Source organism: Haliotis rufescens, unplaced genomic scaffold, assembly GCF_023055435.1.
Source record: "Haliotis rufescens isolate VD_foot unplaced genomic scaffold, xgHalRufe1.0.p SCAF_97, whole genome shotgun sequence".
Lineage (NCBI taxonomy): Eukaryota > Metazoa > Mollusca > Gastropoda > Lepetellida > Haliotidae > Haliotis > Haliotis rufescens.
Genome location: NW_025964391.1, coordinates 938,109 through 965,942, shown reverse-complemented (window position 1 = coordinate 965,942; position 27,834 = coordinate 938,109). Strand labels below are relative to the sequence as shown.

Sequence of the window (27,834 nt, the reverse complement as noted above, 5' to 3'; positions counted from 1 at the left end):
TAACGGTGGTCTGAAAATAATCGAGACTGGACCAGACAATCCAGTGACTGGCATCATGAGCATATATCCATACAATTGTGATAAGATGACATACATCCACTAAGTCGCCGACCATGACTATCCGATCATAATCACCTCTAACAACAAGCACAGGGTGCTGGGGACCTACTGCTGGATCAATGGTCCTAATCTGGGATTGAAACATACGACCAGTGCATCCTTCACACAGCTTGCGCCGTCATTCTTGCGAACGAGTGCGTGAGTTGGGTTTAACGCCGCTTTTTCAGTATTCCAGTTACATCGCGGCGTGTAAGCTTAATTTGGGAGGAAGGCCCGAAATGGTGCAGGTCTGAGAGATTTACCCCTTGTGTGAATCCCACGAGCACGGGTATGGTGCTGACAAACCTAGAAACATAACCGGGGCGAACCGGGATTCGAACCCACGACCAAAGGTTTCTGTCGTGCCCAAGGGGCGCAACTCTGCACACCGAATTGCAGCGCCTCAAAAGACTTGGCCACTTGTGCTCTGCATCGTCTTAGACCTCTGGCTATAGCAACACGTATTTACAATGAGGCTACTACCATCTTCCGTCCTATACATGTATACAAAGGTCACGTATAGATTAGTATATATTATTGTCAGTATAAACAACTGTGAAGCCATCATTCAAAGCCACATGTTTCAATTGTGAGGTCACTAAAGACATAAAATATCCATCGTTGGATTTTATCACTGCCTTTACAACGTTCGAAACGGACTGTTTATACCGAGAACAACTCCTTGTTGTTGTATGATAACAGTGCTGTACACTTCAAGGTGAGACACAGTGCGGAGATCGAACTTAGTGCTCTTAACTCATGACTTCTCGCCTGTACCAGATGAGGACTGATGAGGACGATATCTTTATGGTGGCTAGCCCAAGAGAAATCTGTGTGGAATGAAGCTTTTAGGTCAGAACCGTATCGCAATTTATTTCAATTTACTTATTATTTCTATAATTCGATTCGTACCTCTCGCGATGAGCTGAAACACCCTCCGGCCGAGAAGCAGACACCGGTCTTGATGTACCCACTGGACCTGTTTAAGCTCTCTTCCTCCGATCGATGCTCTGCCGTCATAAAGCTTGCTTGTCGATTTGCTATTGTTAACAAATAATACTAATATTGCCGTGTTCGACATGAAACAGCCTTTCATAAGACACACACATAAGCCTGTGTCAATACTGAACGGTGAGTGGTCTCGATGGAAGGCTTGCAAGCCGGGCAAACTGTTAGACTATCGGAACTTATTAAACAACATCAGGGGAAGCTACTCGAATATAATTTCGGAATTTCTTCAATTTCTGAATCGATTGAAGCCTCCCCCAGTTGTATGGAATTACTAGTGAGGTGATTAATAGGGAAGGAAAGGGCCAATCAAAATCAAATCAGTTACGCCGAGCGTTTTGATTGTGATGGGAATATCGCCTGCAAGGTAGAATGAGCTGTGAACAGTCACACAGTAATTTACGCTAACCGTGAACAGAGAGCTATTCTGGGTACAGGGTCTACATCGACCATGCTCTAGTGTGGAATTGGTGCATTGTGCTACTGGTATTTGTTTCTTGGCTGATTGAGAAGGCCCCGTCCGCTGTGCTGAATCCATCCATCGATCTGCTCCTGTGATAAACCGCGCTCGGCCGTCAGAAGCCGTCACTGCGAGTCGTCATTACTTCTCTAATGACACCCGCATAACGCTCGCGCTTTCTGCACGTGAGGATCTCGCACCACGAGGTAGTTCCTGACAACGGGATTTAATACATGATAATCTGTGTGAGGGGGAACCGATCTTGACTGTAATCAAGGTTTGTGTTCGAGCCAGCAGTTGGGGGAGAAGATCCATAAATACCGTTAGACAATCTCAACATACATTCCGATGGATGTTTAAGGAGTTTGCCAGGATTATTGGTGCCATGATGAGGGTCGAACCAAAGTAAGTACATTGAGATCTACTCATACATATTGTCGGCGTGACGAGACTGTCGTTCACACGATTTCTGATGGAAGTGTCGGTGACAGTTTGGTCTATGTGAATTCACATGCTTGATAGCAGGGCATAATTAGCAATGCGAAACTAATCTGAAAAGGATTGATTAAATGGTCCTGCCTGAAATATTTTACATCAATGACTCTAAAGAACAAATAAACATGGTCTCTATTTTTGAAATTAGACATTGATTATTTTCGACGAGTTGACAGCTTGTCAAAATAAGTTGTATTTTATTATCCAACAAACAGTTTGAATCTGAGGGAATGGGTTTGATTGATGATTGATGACGAATGTGGACACAAGCGTATATGTTTAGAATTGTTTAATATATATAGCTATATAGATATATACATGCATATATATCCATATCTATATATCTATAGCTATATCTCTCTCTGTGTCTATATATATATATATATATATATATCGTTTAATATATATAGCATGCATATGTATATATCTATAGCTATATCTCTCTTATCTCTCTGTGTCTATATATATATATATATATATATATATATATACAAAAATGAGGTAAATGTTCACTCGGTGTACATGTAATATATAATAAAATAATAAAGTCCACGTTAGTCCATCATCTTCTTTATATCAGTTTCATACATAGTACTTTCGCTGTCTCATGACAGCTCTTCAGTGTAACTGACAATGACATATAATGACGTCATACTTATGATGACGTCATAAATTACAACTGTGACGTCACAATGTATTTACACACTCCAGCGACAATTTATAAATTGTATACAAGTAACAAGCAGCTGAGACTGGAAAAAGAACAAATGTTTATCCAATTGATGAAACCAAAGTTGAACTCTAGAATGTATTAATAGATTTGTCATTTCAATCGTAAATGTTGCACTGTTACTTTACAAATACTGTATATTTAATTCAAAAGTCTCCCTACAATTGTTAAATTACTTGGTGTCGTCGCTGGAGTGTGTAAATACATTGTGACGTCACAGTTGTAATTTATGACGTCATCATAAGTATGACGTCATTATATGTCATTGTCAGTTACACTGAAGAGCTGTCATGAGACAGCGAAAGTACTATGTATGAAACTGATATAAAGAAGATGATGGACTAACGTGGACTTTATTATTTTATTATATATATATATATATATATATATATATATATATATATATATATATATATATATATCGTTATATAGATATCTATATATCTATAGCTATATCTCTGTCTATATATATATGTATATATCTATAGCTATATTTCTCTGTTTATATATATTGCAACAGTTGCAACTTGAGAATTGTTTGTGCTGCTGGTATAACGGAAACTGATAAAGAAATGACCAGGGGACGTTTGGGCTGGTTAACACGAAGCGTGACGTGAGACGCAAAACGTTGATAGTCTTGATGGGCTTCTTGAGCTTCATAATGATCTAAGGGAAAAGTGACAGGTCTTCGAACACGGAGGGAAGTCTAAGAAACAGAAATACTTACCATTACTCCTTGTGATCGGAAATCAACAGTGTAGCTGATGTGGGCGGTTAACAATGTTGACTTCTAATTTAATGATGGGATGTTTCCTAATTTACACAGACACGGGTATTTCTGGTACCAGTCTTGTCCTGAACCTCTCAACGGACTTCGCACCACTGTGACAGATGGTGTTGGGGTAGACTTGAAGTTTGGGCGCATTGACAATACTGTCACATAAAAACAAACTTGTGTCTCATCCTTTAGGTAGGTGGGTCAAATGTTGATTGAATTTTTTATTGCGATTTCACCCAAACCACTCCGTAATGAAGTAGCATTGTACTGAAAAACAATGCCGCCCCTCTAAGAATCACTAACCCCGCTGCTGGTCGGCGGAATGGGCTGATTAAAAACAACTTCAGAATGGAAAATAAGCAGAACAGGGGCCGCAAGTATGTGTGTGTGTGTGTGCGTGCGTGTGTGCGTGCGTGCGTGCGTGCGTGCATGCGTGTGTGTGTGTGTGTGTGTGTCGGTCGGTGAGATGAAACAAGAATTAATTATATTTTGCCTTAGGATGACGAATAGCTGACGCACCGTCGATGTACCAAAATACAATCACAAAATGTCTGTTAAATACCTAATTGCAATAGGTGACACTGGCACCCAAGACGTCTAAGGCGCTACAGTTATGTACAGAGTTGAATCCCTTTAGCGTGCCAGAAACCTGTGCTCATGGGTTTATATCCTAGATTCGCCCTGGGGGCGGTCGGGGAGCCTAGTGGTTAAAGCGTTCACTCGTCACGCCGAACACCCGGGTTCGATTCCCGACATGGGTACAATGTGTGAAGCCCATTTCTGGTGTCCCCCGCCGTGCTAGAATATTGCTAAAAGCGGCGTAAAACAAGACTCACTCACTCACTCACTCACTCACTCACTCACTCACTCACTCACTCACTCACTAGATTCGCCCTGATTATGTTTGTCAGCAACATACCCCTGTTCTTTTGTGACAGCAACGTCTGAGACCCGTATCACTTTCCTCCCACGTCAAGCTGGCATCCCGTGATAACTGGAATACTGCCCAACTCATTGTTGCAAAACTAATGAAAGATGAGGATGGGGCCTAGCTGCTGTACAATAGTGACTCTACACATGTTTGAGGTCATTATAACAAAGCATTTGATATGACTCGAGTGGGAGTCCGACGTGCTTCTCACAAGACTCTGTGTTGATCTGGACATTGTAATTAGTGCCTTGTTTGCAACCGATACAGTGCCACCATGTAATTACGTTAATCTGTTGATACTACTTTGATCTTAACACTTGTGACATCAGTGGTGGGAAGTGATTTAATGACCTGGCTGAAACTTGTTTGGGCTGTCAATTGATGCCTCCTTAAGATATGCCATGATTTAATGTAGTAATATATCGCCCTAGACTGGCGTAACATTCTGTACATCCCAAGGTTAAATGACCAGAATCTCTACAATCTACACAATACACACACACACATTGCGTGTTGTTTTAAAAGTCATCGGGAATCGGCGCTGAAAAACGACCACGGTTAACATTGATACACACTTTTATGGCGTGTATGTCACTGTCTGTGCCGTCTCTACAACACAAAATAAAGTTTTTATTGAGTAATTGAATTTGTCTTCACATTAAGCCGACTTAGGAAACTGTTATTACATAAAAAGCTAACAAACAGAGAGTGCATATATTTGGGAGGTGTTTATTGGTCGAGAGTGCGATAGCGCACGGTTAGGGTAGGGCATATAGGTAGGGTAGGTGTTTAGGTGTCAATGAGTGAGAGACGTACAGGTAGGGTAGAGGCTTAGGTGTCAATGAGTAAGAGACGTACAGGTAGGGTAGGTGTTTAGGTGTCAATGAGTGAGAGACGTACAGGTAGGGTAGGTGATTAGGTGTCAGGGAGTGAGAGACGTACAGGTAGGGTAGGTGTTTAGGTGTCAGGGAGTGAGAGACGTACAGGTAGGGTAGGTGTTTAGGTGTCAGGGAGTGAGAGACGTACAGGTAGGGTAGGTGTTTAGGTGTCAGGGAGTGAGAGACATACAGGTAGGGTGGGTGTTTAGGTGTCAGGGAGTGAGAGACGTACAGGTAGGGTAGAGGCTTAGGTGTCAATGAGTGAGAGACGTACAGGTAGGGTAGAGGCTTTGGTGTCAATGAGTGAGAGACGTACAGGTAGGGTAGAGGCTTAGGTGTTAATGAGTGAGAGACGTACAGGTAGGGTAGGTGTTTAGGTGTCAGAGAGTGAGAGACGTACAGGTAGGGTAGGTGTTTAGGTGTCAGGGAGTGAGAGACATACAGGTAGAGTGGGTGTTTAGGTGTCAGGGAGTGAGAGACGTACAGGTAGGGTAGAGGCTTAGGTGTCAATGAGTGAGAGACGTACAGGTTGGGTAGAGGCTTAGGTGTAAATGAGTGAGAGACGTACAGGTAGGGTAGAGGCTTAGGTGTCAATGAGTGAGAGACGTACAGGTAGGGTACATGTAGGTGCTTAGGTGTCAATGAGTGAGAGACGTACAGGTAGGGTAGGTGTTTAGGTGTCAGGGAGTGAGAGACGTACAGGTAGGGTAGGTGTTTAGGTGTCAATGAATAAGAGACGTACAGGTAGGGTAGGTGTTTAGGTGTCAGAGAGTGAGAGACGTACAGGTAGGGTAGGTGTTTAGGTGTCAATGAATAAGAGACGTACAGGTAGGGTAGGTGTTTAGGTGTCAATGAGTGAGAGACGTACAGGTAGGGTAGGTGTTTAGGTGTCAATGAATAAGAGACGTACAGGTAGGGTAGGTGTTTAGGTGTCAATGAGTGAGAGACACACAGGTAGGGTAGGTGTTTCCGTGTCAGTGAGTGAGAGCACATATAGTTTGGGTATTCAAATGTCCAATTGAAAATAACTAACGTGACGTGTCAGTGAGTGAGAGAACATATAGTTTGGGTATTCAAATGTCCAATTGAAAATAACTAACGTGACGTTAAAGAATATTCCCTGTCACTATTTTTAGTTATCGTCAAAATAAAGTCAATCTGTACCACGATTTCCATAAATATTAATCCAGTGGAAATCACCAAACCATCTGATGCAGTCCGCCCAGAGCTGTAACAGATACTCTGTGTTGGCCGGAAACCACGTGTTATGTTACATCATTGATAAAGCCTTGCTTATTACGGGTCCAAGGTGCTTAGTAATTAAGCACTGGTCTACGTTATTCCTGTTCATTATTCATACATATACGTCCCTTTTCATTAGATTCCTATTCCCAGCAGGGATCGCTGAATCAATTGTGCCTGTAGAATTAGCATATCATATTGGGCATTTGATATTTTAATCAGGGTGGGTTATATATAGACGTTTACTGATCTGTAAATCAATGGAGTACCACGGGATCTTTGCCACGATCAATGAAAGATGGTAGAAAATATTTCTTATTTGTTCAAGATCATGTCAAAAGGGAATAACGATCGAAGACTAATCGACGATTGCAGAGACGCGACAAATCGTGTTACGTTTCCCCAGGATCTGGTTAACATTATGTAACCCTGATCCATCTAATCACAGGTTGTAACGAGGCTAATAGAGGTGGGTTTAGGATCAGAGAAATTGTTTTGTTTCCTGAAGCAATGAAAAGAAAACAAATATTTTTTTTCCAGCTCATTATCATAATTCTGTCAATAAATAACTGACAGACTAGTTTGCGAAAAAAGGCTGAAATATATAGCTTTACAAAAAAGCTAATTCGTGGGTCATCCCAGTGAGTGAGTGAGTGAGTGAGTATGGTTTTACGCCGCTTTTAGCAATATTCCAGCAATATCACGACGGGGGACACCAGAAATGGGCTTCACACATTGTACCCATGTCGGGATTCGAACCCGGGTCTTCGGCGTGACGAGCGAACGCTTTAACCACTAGGCTACCCGACCGCCCGGGTCATCCCAGTGGATATTCCGTTGAAGAACAGGTTCCTAGCACCTACTGCTGGTCGGTGCTAAAAGCCACAAAACTCTTTCCATGATAAAAAGAAATCTCTGCTAAAAGCCTACTGTACGAATCGTCAGCATGTGTATATGGATGACTTGATATTGGTAGCCTTGTGGCCAAAGCGCCGAAGACCCTGCTTCGATTCCTGATATGGGTACAATGTGTGAAGCCCATTTCAGGTGTCCCCCGCCGTAATATTGCCGAAATATTGCTAAAGGCGGCGTAAAACCAAACTCACTCACTCACTCACTCACTCACTCACTATCAAAAAGTGATAATACCAGGTGTCCACGAAAAGGTGAACGTATCCTCGTCGACCGGTGACTCCCGCCAAGAATACACACAAAGGCAAGTCGATTCTTCACCTGAAAAATACACGGGAATATATGGGACAAGTCAAAATAATATTGCACCAGACATAATTTTTGTCACCGATGCGTCAAATTTGGAAATGTCCTAACATGCCTTCCATAAAACCTTTTGAAAAGATGTTCTTAGGCCTTGAATGTTGTAAACCTGATAAAACTTCTTTTGAGCAAGATCTTTTGACATCTTCCCAGGACACGTTCGACTGCACCTCAAAAGTTCGTGATTAGTCAGAAACGGCGCACAGCATCAGATCTGACACCGAGACGATCGGAACTCCCATGGTGGTATGTTAAATACGATTACTGTCGCTTTTTTCAGGAGCACTCCTGTTGATGATAATGTCCATACAGCGGCATTATAATATAATTCCTTGTAGGGAATCTGAGCTTCCTAGAGCTTGTCATGCCAACCGTAACCACTACATCCACGGTCGGTCGGCGACTATCACTGGTAACTAAAAAGTGAAAATGTGGGCGTTACTGTTTAAGTATACTATTTATATCCAACTCAATACTTTCACTGAAAATATGCCTGAAGCAATGTAGTACACATTACCATGTTCATTATGTACAGAGATCTGTCCGCGTGGCAACGTGTTGTGTTTCAAGTGATGGTAATGGTGTGCCGTCATGTTTGTGAGCAGTGGGTTTATTGATTCACTAGAGCGGTGCATTAGCTGGGGAAATCAATGGCAACTGCTCCATAATTAAGATCACTTATTCTTCAAGTCCGCGGTAAACACAAGTCTTTGCACCTCTGTGTGTAAAGCGAACCGACTTTGAAGACCCCGCAACAGTTGGTTGCAACACCGGGTTTTCATTGTGAACTGTCAGACAGCAACACTTGGTATGCGTCGTTTCAGTAAGTGTGGTTTTACACCACGCTATTCCAGCCGTCATGACGGGAGACACCCGAAATGGGTGGGATTCGAACCCGGACTTTTGAGGTGTCGAGCGGACGCTTTAACCACTAGGCTACCCCTGTACTACGTATGCGTTATGTCCTTAAGGTAATGGACTTGGTTATAAAGGTCAAAGTATCAAAGGACAGATGGAGTGAAAGCCTGGATAAATGATTAATGTTAGCGTTTCAGACGCAGACAAGATCGTGAGTCGGATAACAACCGGCAATATTTAGCGTTTGGAGATTTGACGAAATGTTCACACGACAAGAGCGAAGTAGATATCGACCTTTCAGTTGCCACTGATTTAAAATCAGCTTCATGGTTTTCATTTTCATATATCCTTCCATAAATGGATTTATTTCATCGCTAACGCGACCTACCAACCTCAGATGACGTAAAGGCCCTACTGCGCGCAGCATAGAGACAAATATTGGGGATTTATTGAGGAAATTCTAAACATCTCCTCATGAAAACGGATGTGTGTTGACCATCCATTCTGTTCCATGTTCCTAAAACGGAATAGGTTGTTGTTGATTGTATTTGCATCCCAGGTGTTATGGTGATCGTGACCGTTTATAGTCCTGCACTTACAGTGTTGTAACTATTCAGTGTTGATTGTATTTGCATCCCAGGTGTTATGGTGATCGTGACCCTTTATAGTCCTGCACTTACAGTGTTGTAACTATTCAGTGTTGATTGTATTTGCACTCCAGGTGTTATTGTGATCGTGACCGTTTATAGTCCTGCACTTACAGTGTTGTAACTATTCAGTGTTGATTGTATTTGCACTCAGGTGTTATGGTGATCGTGACCGTTTATAGTCCTGCACTTACAGTATTGTAACTATTCAGTGTTAATTGTAGTTGCAGTCTAGGTGTCATGATGAAGGCCGCTGCTTTTAGTCCCGCACTTGAAGTAGTGTAATGATTTGAGTTTCCGATCTTCATATTATTTGAATGTAATTATTTAAAAAGTTCCTATTGTGAAATAATAAACTGTAATTCAACTGCCGGGCAAAAGAAAGTATTCACCCATGTTTGATGGTGGCTAAAAGTGAAACAAAGAAGAAATGGTTTATATTCTTGCGATGTATTTGATACGGGAATCATGGTTGTGTTTATGGACCTTAAGTTTACAGTGTTTCTGTTTTCAGCCTTGTAACGTTTTTATAACGTATTCCATTATTTGGTCAAATCCAATTTTCAAGTACATACCTTCTTTTGCCCGACAGTTTATGAACTATAAATACACAGTAGAAAGGAGTAAAGTACAGTACTGTCACCCACCATACTGTATTATACTATTTTCTATACCACACCAGATTTAACACTTATAAACTACAAACTACAAACACAACTAAAAACAATGACCGATTTGCTGGCGCTGTCATGCATGAAATGACGATTTTGATTTTTTGCAACCATCACAAAAACATAATATGTGACGGTTAATATATAACAATTCCATGTTCAATTGTAACCCCACATAATATCTACTGTCCGCTAAAATAGGTTGAAACGACAACAGATTTTTTTATTTTTTTTAAAAATATTTTATATTTTTATATTTTATATACCAATATTATGTAAATTTTTGGTTATGATTAATTATACACGCATATAAACCAAAAACATTTCCATAATCCTAACAAGTCGGAAATGTCCTCCACATGTCGACCATTAGTCAACTCCACATTCCGTGTATATTGAATAACACGGTATAACACGCTATAACAGCTAGTAACGAGCGAGGCGGCTGTTTTAGTCCACAAGACAAAATGTGTTTTCGTATTAGTATTATCTCCCTTCCACTCGACGCAGCTATGACACAAAACCGTCACGTGATGTCTGAACAGAAATTGGAATAATACATTTAAGACAACGGCGCGTTTCGTCGACATCAGCCTGCTCATAGATGATCTGCTGGACTCACGTCTTTGCCTTAATACAATAACACTGCGGTAATGAAGTAAACATCGTATAACAAACGTGCGAAAACATACACTAAGTGTGTGTCGTGTAGTTCAATGCAAGGTTTTATCGATTACTTGATAGCGAGGACAAGATAGTACATATCGACCGAGGTAGAAATCCATAGGTCGATAAACGAAGTGGTATCGATGAAATGTCTCGCGTCTTACCCTAGCCCTCTTATCTGTCGCGCGTCGTACCCTACCCTTCCCCACTTCCTGTATTGATCCCCTGGTGTCAGTCGTGGTGAGACGGAGAGGCATGCACGGGTCTCACAGGTCACGTGACGTGGAAGGTAGAAAATGGATTTAACGTTGACAACATCACCTCTCGAAACGTCATCAGTTATCATAACTATCTATGTTGTAAAAGGTGCCGCATTCATAACCTTAGTATTGACGGTTAATTCCTACGTGGGACTCGAGGTATTTTTGTTTGTTTGTTTGTTTGTTTGTTTGCTGTTTTACGCCGCACTCAGCAATATTCCAGCTATATGACGGCGGTCTGTAAATAATCGAGTCTGGACCAGACAATCCAGTGATTGACATCATGAGCATCGATCCACGCAATTGGGACCGATGACATGCATCAACCAAGTCAGCGAGCCAGACCACCCGATCCCGTTCGTTGCCTTTTACGACAAGCATAGTCACCTTTTATGGCAAGCATGGGTTGCTGAAGACCTATTCTATCCCGGATCTTCACGGGTCTCGAGGTATTTAGTTTTGTCACTGGGGTAGGCTTTCGTAGATGCTGATGGCCATGTGACAAGAGGTTTCAATTTGAATGAAATCAGTAATCATGGACGCGTATTCAGTTATCTGCAACTTTTCATAAGTTAAAGGTTTATCGTATCATGTACGTACTATAGAGTGGTATGACATATAAAACGTCATCGCAAGTGAATAATTTGTGTCGATTACCTGCCGAAAAATTGGGATTGAAGGGCATAACAGTAAGGAATGTGGTATGAATGGATCACTGAATTTCAGTGATGAGACCAGGTGTTCGTGAAATGGGAAAGTATGGCCTGTTGAACCACTGTGACGAAATCTGTGTCGACTTTTTCCTTTATGAGTGAGTTGTGTTATAAGCCGATTTTGACAATATTAAAGCAATATCACAATGCGGGTAATAAGAAATGGGCTTCGCACATTTTACCCATGTGAGGTAGTGAGTATGTTGGTTTTTTTTAGCAATATTCAAGCAATATCACGGCGGGGACACCAGAAATGGACTTCACACATTGTACCCATGTGGAGAATCGAAACCGGGCCTTCGGCGTGACGAGCAAACGCTTTTACCACTAGGCTACCCCAGCGCCCCTTGTGCAGCATGGTGCATTAAGAGCAGTTTTTCGTTTTCCAAAATTGAACAGAGATGGTCGGAGCTGCGTCCTTTATACGTGTCAGGATCTGCTGGTCGTGAATCGAATCCAAGATCCGACCCGAATATGATTCTCGTCAAACCATACCCGTTGACGTATTTTTTTTTATCAAAACGGTAAACGTCAAAGCCCCAGGTAACTTTTGGCTTTCCATTCTCATTAAGCTGACATGTTTCCAAGCGGCGTTAAACGACACTTAATCGTTATTCTACAGGATATTAGCTGATTCAGTGAAAAACATATCTCATCTCATGCAGGCAGATGTAGAGGCACTGATACCGGAGTAAATAATTTGATTACCACGCAATGAATGATGAAAAACCTTTGTTCTGATATTAGACAGTTTAACTAATTTACGGTGATTTATCACACGCGCTTAGTATATTGAAGTTTAATAACCTACGATTGGGATATCAGAGCGGACAGTTTTATTGCCAAGCTCTACATTATTCCCAATTTTGCAGTCCCTTGCCGCTTCGCGTGTTACTAATACAATTTGCTTGGCTCAAAACGTTATTATTGACGATTACTCATTCATAATTTTATCTTTGATGTATTGCTGTCCTTGGTGTCAAGTGCGCGTGAGCATATGATAACAGCAATTACAGGTTGATTGGCCGACGCGCAGCGCACTATCGAAGCCATACGCCCAGAACCACGTCAAAATTGTGTTTTTTTCTTTTTATATTTTGTAACACTTAACTTACGAAACATCGCTTCCATCACAGCTTAGAAAATGTGTTTCTTCTCTGCACTATTTACAAAACCCCGTTCATGATCACTTGTACAATTATTTCATGCAGTCAGTCGCGACCTCGGTTGCCAACATCAAAATTGTGTTTTTTAATTAAATTTAATATTTTGCAAAATTTAACTTTTAAAACATCGCTTCTACCACTGCTTAGTAAATTTGTTTCTTCTCTGCACAATTTACAGAACCCCATTCATTATCACTTATACAGTTATTTCATGCAGTCAGTCGCGACCTTGGTTGCCAACAATGTAATGTTGTTACGAGGAGAAATCAACTCAACAAGCTTGTTTACATGAGGCTCGTGTGGAATTATGCGCCATTCAATCGGTCAGTGATGGCGTTTCTTGACGACCGGGAGTATTCAGACTTAACCAGCAGGTATTCATTAAGCTATGGTTAACGAGCACTGTCGGAAGGAGATATTATCACTGTCGATATGTTGACAGGCATCCGTGCAAAGGGTCTTCGTCTGAGAAGTCATTTCAAGTGATTCTTCTTGTCATTTGACAAATACTATCTGTGAAATAGTCCGAGATTACCCCGCTCGTTAGGAAGCCCAAATCCTTTCTAGTGGTGCAGCCTTCCTCCGCTCGTCATGACTTCCCAATCACTAGCCTGGAGAACAGTGCTACCATCACACTGCCGTCTGCTGTCTTGCTGTCACAGAGTCGTCTGCTGTCTTGCCATCCGAGTGTCGTCTGCTGAGCAGGATTGATGCCGATTTCCGTTATTACCCCTCGTGACGCACATTTGTCGCGCGCTGATCCCGCGCATGGATTAAGTCAGGAACTGGAGAGACAACAAAGTCTGGCCGACTCAGTGAGCGTCCAACGAGCACGCCGTGGGCAGTTGTTGGGATGTCGCTTTCCACCACTGACCATGTAAACAGTGAACAGTAAACTGGATATACGATAGTTGGCAAAAGTTGGCGGATTTCCGGACACTGTTATGCGGAATTTGGTATCTATGATGACACCAATAAGGTATGTGTTCGTGTAGATCTGCTTTGTAATGGTTGCATTCATCAACCTTTGTATGGCTCAACAAAGTTTTCATTTTATAAATCAAACTTGTGTGTATGGTGGTGAATTAAAGGCGTGATATTGCTTTGGGAAGGCTTTTAAAGAAAATGTGAGAAAACGAAGCACAGGTGAAAACAATCTGGCTTTCAAACTTTCTTCCATTGGACATACATTCAACTGTTTTCATATCCCCTTTTTAATTGCTTCTGTTTAATGGCTTCGTATAACTTGTAATAGTTGGCAGTCCAAAAACTGTCTGTGAATTATTTTAAGAAATAATGCCGCTCGGTTGTGATTGGTTGCGATTTGCCATTCTCAATAAACCCAATATTTCTGGTAAGATAATTCTGTTGGGCGTTTTCTGTAGACGCATTCATGAATAATTTAGAGATTGTCGAGTAGTTACAGTGCATATAAACACCTTCCGCCAACCGTTATGGATACATGGTAAAATCGTGTTACATTTTGTCTGTTCTTGAAGAAATATTTTGATAGAATGTCGTAATTTGCTGTTTTCTGTGGACGCTATTTCCCTAAAAGCGTTTCTGAAGGTTATAGCATGGTTACATCATCTTAATATTATTGATTTTCAAATCAACTTTACTATGACAGAGGCGCTCACTCATACACCGCCATGTTTGCCTTAGCTGAAAACTTTGAAATTGACTTTTGTCGATAATCTGGTTTCTGTGGCTGAAACTGGGAGCGCCGTCCCTCGCGTGCATTGCACTAATTGCGTTGATTACTTGAGTGACGTCACGCCACGTGCTCCTCTCCCCACTGAAATGGTAGTTGCTTTATTTGGCCAAAAACCGGAAGTAGCGTGAGGTTAGCGTGTCCCATATTATGCTTGACTTAGTAACGGTTCCTGTTCTGCCTTGACGTTTGTACACGATCCAGTTCACAAACGCGATGTGTGTCACGCTTCTTGACCCTGATGCTGGTTGCAATTCAACAAAATCTCTTTCAAGAGCACAGCTCAAAACACTTAGCAACCTTTGAAGACACGATTGGCTAACCTAAGAGAGTTCAATATATTTCGGGCATCTTTGGTCTAAATATAACGTTTAACAAAATCAGACATTTGCTTTTAGCCAGAGGAGAAACAAACGTTCTGAGGGTTGATTGACCTTGACCTTGACGTTGATGATGTGTTTCCAAAGGAGAGACATAGCCTCGAGATTTGTAAGAAACATTTTGTAGATGTGAGATGAATTCCTAGACCGACGCGAGAGGGAATTTCATCATAGCCGGGGCCGCAATGTTGATGTGAACCATGTTTTGGAAAGAAGCATGTCAACGCCATAAGCTAAATGAGACTAATAATATCTTGCCCCCTTCACCACTACCGTCAAATAACGCCGGCACCTTGGGGCAATCCACGTGGGAGAGACGCTGTGAATGAGAATTAAACTGACTGTTGCAGTTTGTATGGAGCTAACCTAAGGACACGTCCCCAGTTGGGCGGTCGTGCGCAGTAGCGGCTGTCACTGTCGCCGACGTGGGAAAATTAGCTGTCATCACAGCTTAGCGAAACAGCCCTCGTTGGGCATATTGAGCTTAAGATTCACGGTAGTCAGCGATTGACGGCTCATGAATAACGGTACACATAGCCTTGTCTATGGGGGATACACACATTTGATCCAACGGTTCATGGAATACCCTTTTAATGCCTTAAGGCAACATAGCTTACTGTACAAGTTCCTTACTGAAGATGTGTGTATATTGAGCTGAAGGGTCAAGGTTGGATTTGTATGCCGTAGGAACTACCGTAGCTGGTAACGATTTACGATAAACCTTCCCTCAGAATTCATTGATAAGGGGTTGTCGGCGAAGACTAATGAGTAGGTAATGAGTGTAACATTGTCTTGTACGGTAATGTGGGAGAGATTGAAGGGACGTGGTCATTAAAGGTAGGGATCGCATCCTCTGATGTATACCGACCAGCTGATCGTAACAGTGTGACCGAGTTTTTTTATACTTACTGAAGAAAACTGTAAAAGCACGTCACAGTAACTGAATTATCGGATTATTGAAATACACCATACCTATCTCAAGTGCATTGAATTGATTGAAAGAAGACATTATGATAAGAATAAAAATATGATTCCAAGTAACATACCATTTGTCTTTCGTAGATTGGTGAATTTCTCCCAAGCAATATTGTAGATCTCTTTAAATCAATTTAAGACCTGGAAAACTCTCACAGTTGCTTATCAGAAGACTGATTCCGTGTCTAATGGCATCCTGATATATTAATGGATGAGGATCACGGGTGATCGGGGGTGGGGTGGGGTGCTGTGAAGGCTGCTAGAAATCTATGATCGTGGGTTCGAATCCCAGATTGGCCTTGATTATGATTTTAGGTGTGTCAGTACCATACTCGTGCTCATCAAAGTGCTACCGTCTTACGTCAGTTTGGGCTTTCCTCCCACGTCAAGCTGACAGCTGATATATAAATTTCATACTGTTCAGAGCGGCGTTAACCTTAACGGACTCTCCTTTGATTGATGATCAAACTACAAACCGCTGATGTTGCTGTTCCATGTTCTGTTGCAGCCGGATGTGATCAACGGATATCGGTTTTAACCTTCTACACACATTCCTTTCAGTTGAATTTATTATCAGGGTAGCAGGTGTTTCAGAGAGCCCCGCGTCACCATCTTGCCCCTTCTTGCCATCGGTTGTTGCTCAACGTTCCCGTCACCCAGACTGACCCCATGTCACTGTAGACAAACAAGTATATTGAGTGTCTGGCGCCTGGGGAGAAATTGTAATAACATTTAAAAGACCATTCGGATCTCCGTTACTGGATTAATGCTGAGGGCTCCATACACGGACATCGATTCTCAGACAGGTTAATTAGCCTATTTTACTGGTTCAGTTCCTGGCCCTGACAGGCTTTCCGAAGACTATGTCCACTATTGTGGGCTGTGGAGGATTATCTTTGTAGGGTAGCGGCGCGATGGTGTATAGTGACCATATTGATTTGATTGACGTATTCCAATCGATGTTACATTAGTGTCAGTTCAGTCCATTACAAATGGAATTTGATGAAATCGAAGACATTTTCCTGTCTAACTGTGCGACACTTTACTTAAGTGATCAGTATATTACAGAATGGCCCGACATCAGTGCCTTGGGGATCGCCATCTGAGCAAGATATTCTTCACACTCCTGACACACAGAGTCGTCAGATTTGATAGTTTAGTGGTAAGTTTCTGGTTTGGTTAACTGGTTTTGTACACGATCTGTTTCCCTTGTTCAATTCAATAGTAATCTCCTTGTTCAGTCCGTGGTTATATTCCCTGTTCCCAGGACCCCGTTCCACAAAGCGATTTCAGCGCTAAGACTGTCGTAAGTCTATGTTGGAGTGTGGAAGTTACCATCTTCTTACCGCTACGATCGCTTTGTGGAACGGGGCCCTTGTTCTTTAGTTAGGTTCACAGGTTTCTTAGTCCCCATGATTCAATCTCTGGTTCATTTTTTTTCTTCGGTTCGATCTCTGGTTTACTTCCCAGTTCAGATCCTGGTTCCGTTCCCTCTTTCAGTTCATGGTACGGGTTATTGTTCTCTGGGACAGAACCTTGCTCTGTTTCCTCGTTGAGTTCATGACATATTCTCTTCTGCCATGGTTTAGAGCCTGGTCCCGTTCTCTGGTTCAGTTCTTGATTCATGCCATGATATAATCTCTTGTTTTCTGGTTCAGATTCTTGTTTCGCTACCTTGTCCAATTCATAGCACAATCTGTTGTTCAGTCTCTGGCTCAGAATCAGAATCCTACCTCAATGACTTTGTTCGGTTTCTGGTTCAATACTTGCGTCATACTAAAAGTTAAAATATGGAACGTGTTGTTACCCTGCCTGGCAATCGGCATTCAGAACATAAAACAAGGACTGTTGGCTCGGAGTCAGTATACTATCAGAGTGGATATTCATGTTTAAACTGCGGTATGGTATTGCAGTGCGTTAGTACTATAGAACCGTCCAAACTAGTACAAGCAGCCACACACACACACACACACACACACACACACACACGCACACACACATACACACTTATCTTAAACGCGACTTAAAGCCCATTTCGCCTCACCTCGCCTCTCATTTTTAGTTTCAGTTTGTTTTGTTAGGTAACAGAGTCCATTCATTCCAGATGATTAATTCATAGGTCACTGTGGTCAACGTGATTTATTTTGCCCCACAAATACACTCAGTATCAGACTCCAAGTTGATGGAAATAACACTAACAAGATATTTTCTGCTAACTAATTAATCTTCCATTTTCCATTATAACAGTGGTGATTGTCTCACGCGAGGACTCACTGCAATCCGTCAAACACAGTTTCCAAAGAACGCTTAATGCACTGTCGGTTCAAGCCATCACTTCGCCACTCAGATCTTCTATTAAGGAAGAGGTATTTGACTTAATATGCGAGATCAATTATCTTTGACCAGAATGCGTAGCAACTTGGCAAGGAAACTTTGAAGTTCAAAAGCATTAAGCAGTGTAAATATTAATCTTAAACAGAATATGGATTCTTGACAACTGTGTGGTTTGACGTCTACTTTGTCTCAACACCTAGTATTTCTCAGATCTTTTCAAGATCGTTGAGAGTTTTTGGCACTGTTGTGAGCTTCTTCAAGTTATGGTGCTTGCGTTCAAAATGCTGATTTAAGTATTTTGGGACACTTATATTTTCCGAGGCTATGGTTATTTTGTTATTCGGAAATGTTGATTATATAGATATTGCGAAAACGTAAATTTGATTTATGAATAACCAGATGAGATATAAATACACTGTAATCAGTCAGTAGTAATCGTTGAGGGTTTGCGTTCCGACCATATTGCGAAAACATAAACTTGATTTGAGAATAGTGAGTGAGTATGGTTTTACGCCGCTTTTAGCAATATTCCAGCAATATCACGGCGGGGGACACCAGAAATTGGCTTCACACATTGTACCCATGTCGGGAATCGAACCCGGGTCTTCGGCGTGACGAGCGAACGCTTTAACCACTAGGCTACCCGACCGCCCCTGATTTGAGAATAACCAGATCAGATAGGAATGCACTATAAATGGTCAGAAGTAATTGGTGGTTCTGTAACGACCTTCCCCAGTCATAAACGTATACTTGTAGGTGCACTCGTGGTTAATGACAAGGCCATTTGTACATAGAGCGTTCGCTTGAGTGATTGTCATTAATTACTCATTGTGAGACTAGTTGTAAGGAAACTAGTTTACTTGTGTATAAAAAGTCAACCGAGTTCAGTACAATGCACTTGCAGCTGTGTTCTGTTGTAGGTAATGTCGTGTAGACATGGGTCAATACGTGCGGGGTTCTGAGCCCTCTTCTAGGACAAACCATTAATATTTCTATTGTTTATGCCTGAGCCACTGATCAATTACCCGGATGTTGAAACATGCAGCCGGGATTACGGTGATAATGGCCATCTTGTGCTGTGAGTCCGGACACGTGAATGGTGATCAGGTCGTTTCATCGCTTAACCCCGATCGTGTCATTTTAACGGTACTTTCCTTTCGTCACGTTGTTGTTGTTTTTTGTTGTAATAGTTTTATTGTCGAGGTGGCAAGTCACATTAATTCATTTTGGTGGAACGTCGCTCATGACGTCATAGCGCTGCTAATTCAAAGAAAACCAACATGGATGACTGGAAGCTCTGAAAGACAAAATCAATTATTGTGGACGTGTTCGATCTGTAAGTGCCATATGTGTTTTGAGAAAGAAATAGCCGCACAGACTAAAATGTTACGGCCTTTAATGTCAGGAGAAGTATAAATAACACCAAGGACGAGTGGTGGGTGAAGTGACGTCTGACTACCATTTACTCCAAGATGACTCATATGCATTTGTCCCCATGCGTTTCGACTGTCTGACTGTGATGGGGCTTAAGTGTTGTTTCCGCTTGTCTGACTTAGATGGGGCTGAAGTGTAGTTTCCGATTGTCTGACTGTGATGGGGCTTAAGTGTAGTTTCCGATTGTCTGATTGTGATGGGGCTTAAGTGTAGTTTCCGATTGTCTGACTGTGATGGGGCTTAAGTGTAGTTTCCGATTGTCTGACTGTGATGGGGGCTTAAGTGTAGTTTCCGAATGCCTGACTGTGATGGAGGCTTACGTGTAATTTCCGATTGCCTGACTGTCGTGGGGCTTACGTGTAATTTCCGATTGCCTGACTGTCGTGGGGCTTAAGTGTAGTTTCCTATTGTTTGACTGTGATGGGGCTAAAGTGTAGTTTCCGATTGTCTGACTGTGATGGGGCTAAAGTGTAGTTTCCTATTGTATGACTGTGATGGGGCTAAAGTGTAGTTTCCAATTGTCTGACTGTGATTGGGTCTTAAGTGTAGTTTCCAAATGTCTGACTGTGAAGGGGGTTTAAGTGTTGTTTCCGATTGTCTGACTGTGAAGTATAGGAGTGAGTGTTTTCAATGTCGATTATGTAAATTTGAACAATAGTACAAACACTGCAACATACTCTCATTGTGGAGAATCGAACCAACAAACGCTGATATATATTCTTTGTAGATTTACCCTCTCCTGTCACACCCAACACCAAAATCCCCATCAACAACCCCGCAACCCCATACGAACCCAACCTGCACAACACCCATCAACATATCCCGCCCGTTTCGGCCATGCCCTAACCGTTTAGCTCATCTTCTAGTCATGCATGTTCATATTAGATTTCTGTTAGATTTCTGAGTGAGTGAGTGAGTATTGCTTTACGCCGCTTTTAGCAATATTCCAGCAATATCACGGCGGGGGACACCAGAAATTGGCTTCACACATTGTACCCATGTCAGGAATCGAACCCGGGTCTTCGGCGTGACGAGCGAACGCTTTAACCACTAGGCTGCCCGACAGCCCCTGTTAGATTTATGACCTAACCGGGTAATGCGCAAACGCATCATACGCACTAGAGTTATTTAATTGATGGCAGTGGCTGTTAAGCTGAAGTGTTAATGCGCAATAGATTGTACCCTTTTCGCAAAGCCTCTATAGTATCGTATCCAAACATATGCCGTAAATAGTTCGTTTAATTTTCCATCAAAATACATGAGATAAACTTCAACATGTTTTCAAACCTAAATCGGGATCATTTAAACACATACCAACTTCTACACGGCCGGTACTTGTGAAAACACAAATGTGATTTTCGTCATTACTGGCGTTACAGATCAAAAACAACTATCAAAACCCCTTAGGACTATTTATATGACATGATTATTGTTGCAACCAATCTAATACACCGAAACGTACAATCGCGCTTCAGTGTTAACCAAGACTTTATCGATTGTTAAAGCCATTAGACATGTTGTCAAACGAGGTAGTACCGCTCTCCAATACAGAATGAGTATTTGGGCATACAATCAGCATTTAAAGGAATGTAATTTCATCAAGCTCTAACAAACTCGATACAAACTAAATTGACAGTTGACGGTGGTCCTCGTGTTCCACATTATTACAGACCACGGATAATCTGAGTTTAACAATCGATTCCCGATTCTTGCCGATTGTAAATGAGCGCTGCAGTCAGGCATGTAGCTGACTCAAGGTGGCGGAATTGCCCGAGGTCTTCCGAGTGTTGTTTGCTTACAAACAAACAAAGAGGCGCACTCGTTCTACTTTGGAGACAATCTTCCAGCAATCCAAGATGGCGGCGCCTGGAAATTACTGAACCGGAGGCGGAAGTCATTGATCTTTCACTTTTTCAACGAATATTAGACTTCATTGACCAATCAAAGGAACTCACCCGAGGCATCGAAAGTGTAATGTGCAGATCGTTTTCTTATGGAAATGTGTCGCGAAATGTATTGTAGCCACCATTATACGAGAGAAGAATTATTTCTTATAAGACCTTCATTGCTTCTTCTCCCAATATTCCCTCTCTGTTTACTATATGATCGGGGGCAGTTTGCGCTCAATTTTCAATTTATTTATCCTTATACATGGTCATTGTTTTCGCGATATTCTGGATGACTTATTTAAGGATACATTGCGCTTAACTCGAAGTATTTTCGCCAGCTAATCTTCTGTCTCCATGGCGTCACTTCCGGTGGTGAATAAGCAGACGGCTACCCGACAATTTCAATACAGCCAGTTTTATTTCAATATGAAGATCGAAGACTACAGCGTAAAGACATGTAATAATCAAAATCTCCCCTCTATGGCATAACCTGCTACAGACACTAATAGCCAGCTTTTTTTGGCACGTTATTACAAACTGATGTTTTCTAAAGCACGAGTACACCTATGTCTGATGTACTACCTGTGTAATAAAAATAAATAGATTTTGGGGAAAATGTTAGTTTTTCAAATACCAAAAGTATTATATTGCCGGGATGATTGTAAAGCTTTTATATGATGGGTTTCGTAGTCGTGCCAGCATGCTATACTAGTATGTTGTCTTTAATAGACATTTAGCAGTTTGATTAACATGAATACGTGACACTTTTTATGGTTAGCAACTTTTAATCTTTTATATATACACACAACACAAGGTTGGAAGAATGTCATTATATTGTTATCTCTGTACATTATTCCCACCTTGTGTTGTGTCACAATATGAGGGATGCGCACTTCTTAATGGTCTTTCCCCAAATTCCACATGCATGTTGTCGATGAGAAAGTCCAACGTTTCATATATTGCTTTCTAATTTAACTTGAGATAACATTTTATATTTGACAAATTGTCAAGAACTCTTGAGGAAAGAGATGTAACCATATCTGCTGTCATCATGCCCCATGGATCAAGGAATGAGGTTTTCCCTCACATTTTTCGTGTGGACTGTTAAAAATGTTGAAAAGTCAAATGTTTTGGCACGATTGGACTTGGTTCTTTTCTCGGATTGCACACATTCAAGCAAATCCCATGAGGTTTTATTCCACAAGTCTCAAATACTTTCTGTTAACATAAAGAAAGTCCTTCCTTTATTGTGTTAAGAATTGAATCGTTGATGCAGAGGGATTTGTTGGTACAATTGCTGGATCTCTTTGTTCGGATTTTTTTTATGGATTTAATGGAGTCAAGTAAACTGTGGAATGTACATGTCGTGTGGTTTTAGAGTCAAGCCAAAATGTGATAGTTCTGATGTGTACTATCGGCAGCTTTCTTCCTGAGTTACAACACCGGCCTTATATATTTAGCATTATTTGACATGTCTCTTATACCAAGTTCTTTGGTCAAACTATCAATGGAATGGTGCTCACATATAATGGTTGTGTTATTTGAAGCACGTAAATGAGACCATTTTATACAGGGCAGCTAGGCTTTAGAGGTCAGATGGCCGGGACAGAATGGTTTTATTCAAATTCCGTTTTCTCTTTTTCAGTTTGTGCATTCTACCAATGACATCACCAATAACCCACTCTGACATTCAACGGGTTCATTTTCCCTATTGGCCCATTTTTAGCATACGTTTCGACATCTATAACTCTTATGTTCTGTCCTCGTTTTGACATGTAAGCAAACAGGTACACTCCATCGAAACAGGCTTTGTAGATATACACCGACATACGTAAGACACACGGCCGCTGTCGTTTGCCATTTGAAGTATTATTACATAGTTATTTATTCACTGACCTTTAACACCGTCGGCTGTTTTGTTGTGGGTTTCTCGCATGTCGATGTTCAATACCTAAGCTTGCGTCGAGCGTTTCTCAATTTAGCCATGCCATCGGGAATATATCGTACTAAAATAACTCTTATGATACTAAAACTGGAGGTATTGTGCATTCACATAGGAAAATTACGCTGCATCTAAAGAAGTGTTATTAAGAAGACCATCTAGGTGAGGGGAAGATTGTTCGTGCAGCCTCTAGAGGAATTACTTAGGGACGCAAGCAATTTTCCATTTCAACTTGAAGATAGTTGGACATTTTGGCACTTACATCATATACATTTTCCTTCTGGCCGCCAAAACGAACGTCTCCTGGAGAGACTATTATGGGAATTTGTCTACACACTATATTTCTGCAAACAGAATAATGCCAGATGTATAAATATACATTTCAGACAGTTGTTTGGACCGGCAAACAATAGATGATTAGATAGTTTTGACCAGCAACCGCCTCTACCCTGCCTCAGCTTTTTCAATCTGTGTGATTACGCATTGCAATATATCTTAGAAAGCAGTTATATCTCGTGAAACAAATACCGGTATATCTTGTAGCCAGTCAGGGTTTGAATTTATTTTATTTAAACAATAATTAATAGAAGGACCACCAAACATCAATTTTATCAATCAAAACGTCAAACCGACCTAACACCTTCCTATACAAGATCATGAAACATCAAACCCATCCGCCCCCCCCCCCCCCTGCAACAGTAGATTATTAAACATCAAAGTCATCCAACACCATCCAACCCTAGATTACTAAATATCAAACCCATCCAACACCACCCAACACTAGATTATTAAACATGAAACACACCCAACACCATCCGACACAAGATCACTCAACATGAAACGCATCCAACACCATCCGACACACGATCACTAAATATGAAACGCACCCACCACTATCCCACACACGATCACTAAATATGAAACCAACCCAACACCATCCGACACACGATCACTCAACATGAAACGCACCCACCACTATCCCACACACGATCACTAAACATGAAACCAACCCAACACCATCCGACACACGATCACTAAACATGAAACCAACCAAACACCATCCGACACACGATCACTAAATATGAAACGCACCCACCACCATCCCACACACGATCACTCAACATGAAACCAACCCAACACCATCCGACACACGACCACTAAATATGAAACGCACCCACCACCATCCCACACACGATCACTAAACATGAAACCAACCCAACACCATCCAACACAAGATCACTAAACATGAAACCAACCCAACACCATCCGACACACGATCACTCAACATGAAACGCACCCACCACTATCCCACACACGATCACTAAACATGAAACCAACCCAACACCATCCGACACACGATCACTAAATATGAAACGCACCCACCACCATCCCACACACGATCACTCAACATGAAACCAACCCAACACCATCCAACACAAAATCACTAAACATGAAACCAACCCAACACCATCCGACAAACGATCAGTCAACATGAAACGCACCCACCACTATCCCACACACGATCACTAAACATGAAACCAACCCAACACCATCCCACACACGATCACTAAACATCAAACCAACCAAACACCATCCGACACAAGATCACTTAACATCAAACCAACCCAACACCATCCGACACAAGATCACTTAACATCAAACCCACCCAACACCATCCAACAAAAGATCACTATACATGAAACCAACCCAACACCATCCGACACAAGATCACTAAACATCAAACTCACCCAACACCATCCGACACACGATCAGTCAACATGAAACGCACCCACCACTATCCCACACACGATCACTAAACATGCAACCAACCCAACACCATCCCACACACGATCACTCAACATGAAACCAACCAAACACCATCCCACACACGATCGCTAAATATGAAAAGCACCCACCACCATCCCACACACGATCACTAAACATGAAACCAACCCAACACCATCCGACACACGACCACTCAACATGAAACCAACCCAACACCATCCGACACACGATCACTAAACATGAAACCAACCAAACACCATCCCACACACGATCACTAAACATGAAACCAACCCAACACCATCCGACACACGACCACTCAACATGAAACCAACCAAACACCATCCCACACACGATCGCTAAATATGAAAAGCACCCACCACCATCCCACACACGATCACTAAACATGAAACCAACCCAACACCATCCGACACACGACCACTAAATATGAAACCAACCAAACACCATCCCACACACGATCACTAAACATGAAACCAACCCAACACCATCCGACACACGACCACTAAATATGAAACGCACCCACCACCACACCACCAAGATCACTAAACATCAAACCTACCCACACCACTCCACCCAAGATTATATACCATGCACCTACCCATCCATCGCCGTTCCATTCATCGCCCTCCAAACCAAGATCGCCAAACGCCAACCAACCCAACACCGTTTTTTCATCACCACCCAACCCAAAATCAACAAACACCAACCAACCCAACACCGTTTTTTCATCACCACCCAACCCAAAATCAACAAACACCAACCAACCCAACACCGTTTTTTCATCACCACCCAACCCAAAATCAACAAACACCAACCAACCCAACACCATTCAATCCAACACCACCACCAACAACCGGGCCTGTCAATCACAAAACACTGTTCACGCAATTATACGTCCCCCTGACCCATACTTTTGAGTTCAGAGCCCCGCAGTGACTTCACCAGACGTTGGTCTTAATTCTCTCCAGGTTTAAGCTTCATTATAAATACAGTAGCAGGACAGTAGGAAAGATCCTTACAGGAGGTGTCATGTCGTGTTCCTGAAGGGAGAGGACTCGCAGGGCGCCATCATGGCGTGGCCAAAAACACATTGGTGTATTTAAATGAAACCCTTTATGTTATCGGTGGCTAATTACCTCGGCCTAGGAGTCTGTGAAGATCACCAGAGTGATAGCATGTAACATTCATGCCCTCAACACTGCCACATACACAACCTCCGAGATTTCGCGTGAAATCTCAATAGGGGTCGTCTCAAGGTCCAGTTTAATTCTTAATGTTGCAGTACGGTGGACTGTCTTTGGATTTTAGATGAGATGCAGAATGTTATAGATTGTTCCTGTGACAGGTTTTTGTACACCATATAGAATATTCTGTCGTCGTGTAAATAAAACATGATTAAACATAATTCGTATAAGTATTCTAAAATATGTTCTCAAAGAACCGGGACATTTGAGAAACTAAGGTAACATTTATTATTTCTTTTTACCAAGATTTCAAAGAGTGTCATATTGCTCAGAAGTTGTTTGATCAAGTTTTCTGACATTCAAGGCTTCGGTAAAAGTTTCAAAACGTTTTATGGTAGACGCCTGCAGGCCATTTCAAAATTTGACGCATCGGCGACAAAAAAGATGTCCGATACGTTTCCATGTTTTGAATGATGCCATTATGTACCATGTTTCTTTCAGGCTGACAATTGACATGCCATAACATGTATTTGTAACGGGTGCCACCAGTGGGTCAGGATAAGCGAACACCTGGTGGCATCACTATTTGATGGTGATTCATAAACACATGCTGATGGTGAAGTCGGAATCGTACACTCTGCTTTCGGCAGAGATTTCTCATGAATATGAAAAGGGTTTGGTCGCTTCATCTAAAATGAACAAAGTATTGTCAGAGGAATCAACCAATGACCAGTACCTCACAGTCAAGACTTTGAAAAACAAAGACGAATATGGCTTGAGACGAAACCATTACTGTTTGCCAATCATTGTAAATTATAATTAACTTCATGTGAACATTCATTTTTAGCGAGTGAGTGCAAAAAGTAAAATTGAACTTCAAAGCAACATTCAATAACATATGAGATATTTTTCTCACCACAACCATTACGAGGTGTAATCATCGTCCTTGAACTAAACTAAAAAAAACTATTGGCATAGCACAATTCTCACAAAATGCAATCATCTCCTGGCCCCAGATTAAAGGCGACTAAACGCGGAGGCTACACCATGACTCACGATGTTATTGCTGTTATTCTCGTAAACCATCGTGAATCTTTCTGAGGTGAGAGCTGATAATTACGGAATAACCATTTGAAGACAAATACTTGTTGACATATACGAGTATGTTTGTGAAAACCACTCATCATTGGCATTTCACGTCAGTACAGACATGGCCAGGCCTAGGATCAATGAGGTAATTTGGGTGTCTTCTAGCACTGTGATATTTTTCACTATTGGAACTGAATCAACTTAAGAGAGAAG

At 41.7% G+C, this 27,834-nt stretch overlaps 1 protein-coding gene across 1 annotated transcript in view; it reads left to right on the top strand.

Annotated features, from left to right (window-relative positions):
• The first annotated feature begins 1,746 nt into the window (after positions 1-1,746).
• The window catches only part of LOC124138501 (5-hydroxytryptamine receptor 1D-like), a 194,683-nt gene continuing 168,595 nt past the window's right edge, over positions 1,747-27,834 (top strand). Inside the window, exon 1 of the mRNA XM_046505197.2 lies at positions 1,747-1,972. The gene's annotated coding sequence lies outside the window, so the exon portion shown is untranslated. The remainder of the gene's footprint in view (positions 1,973-27,834) is intronic.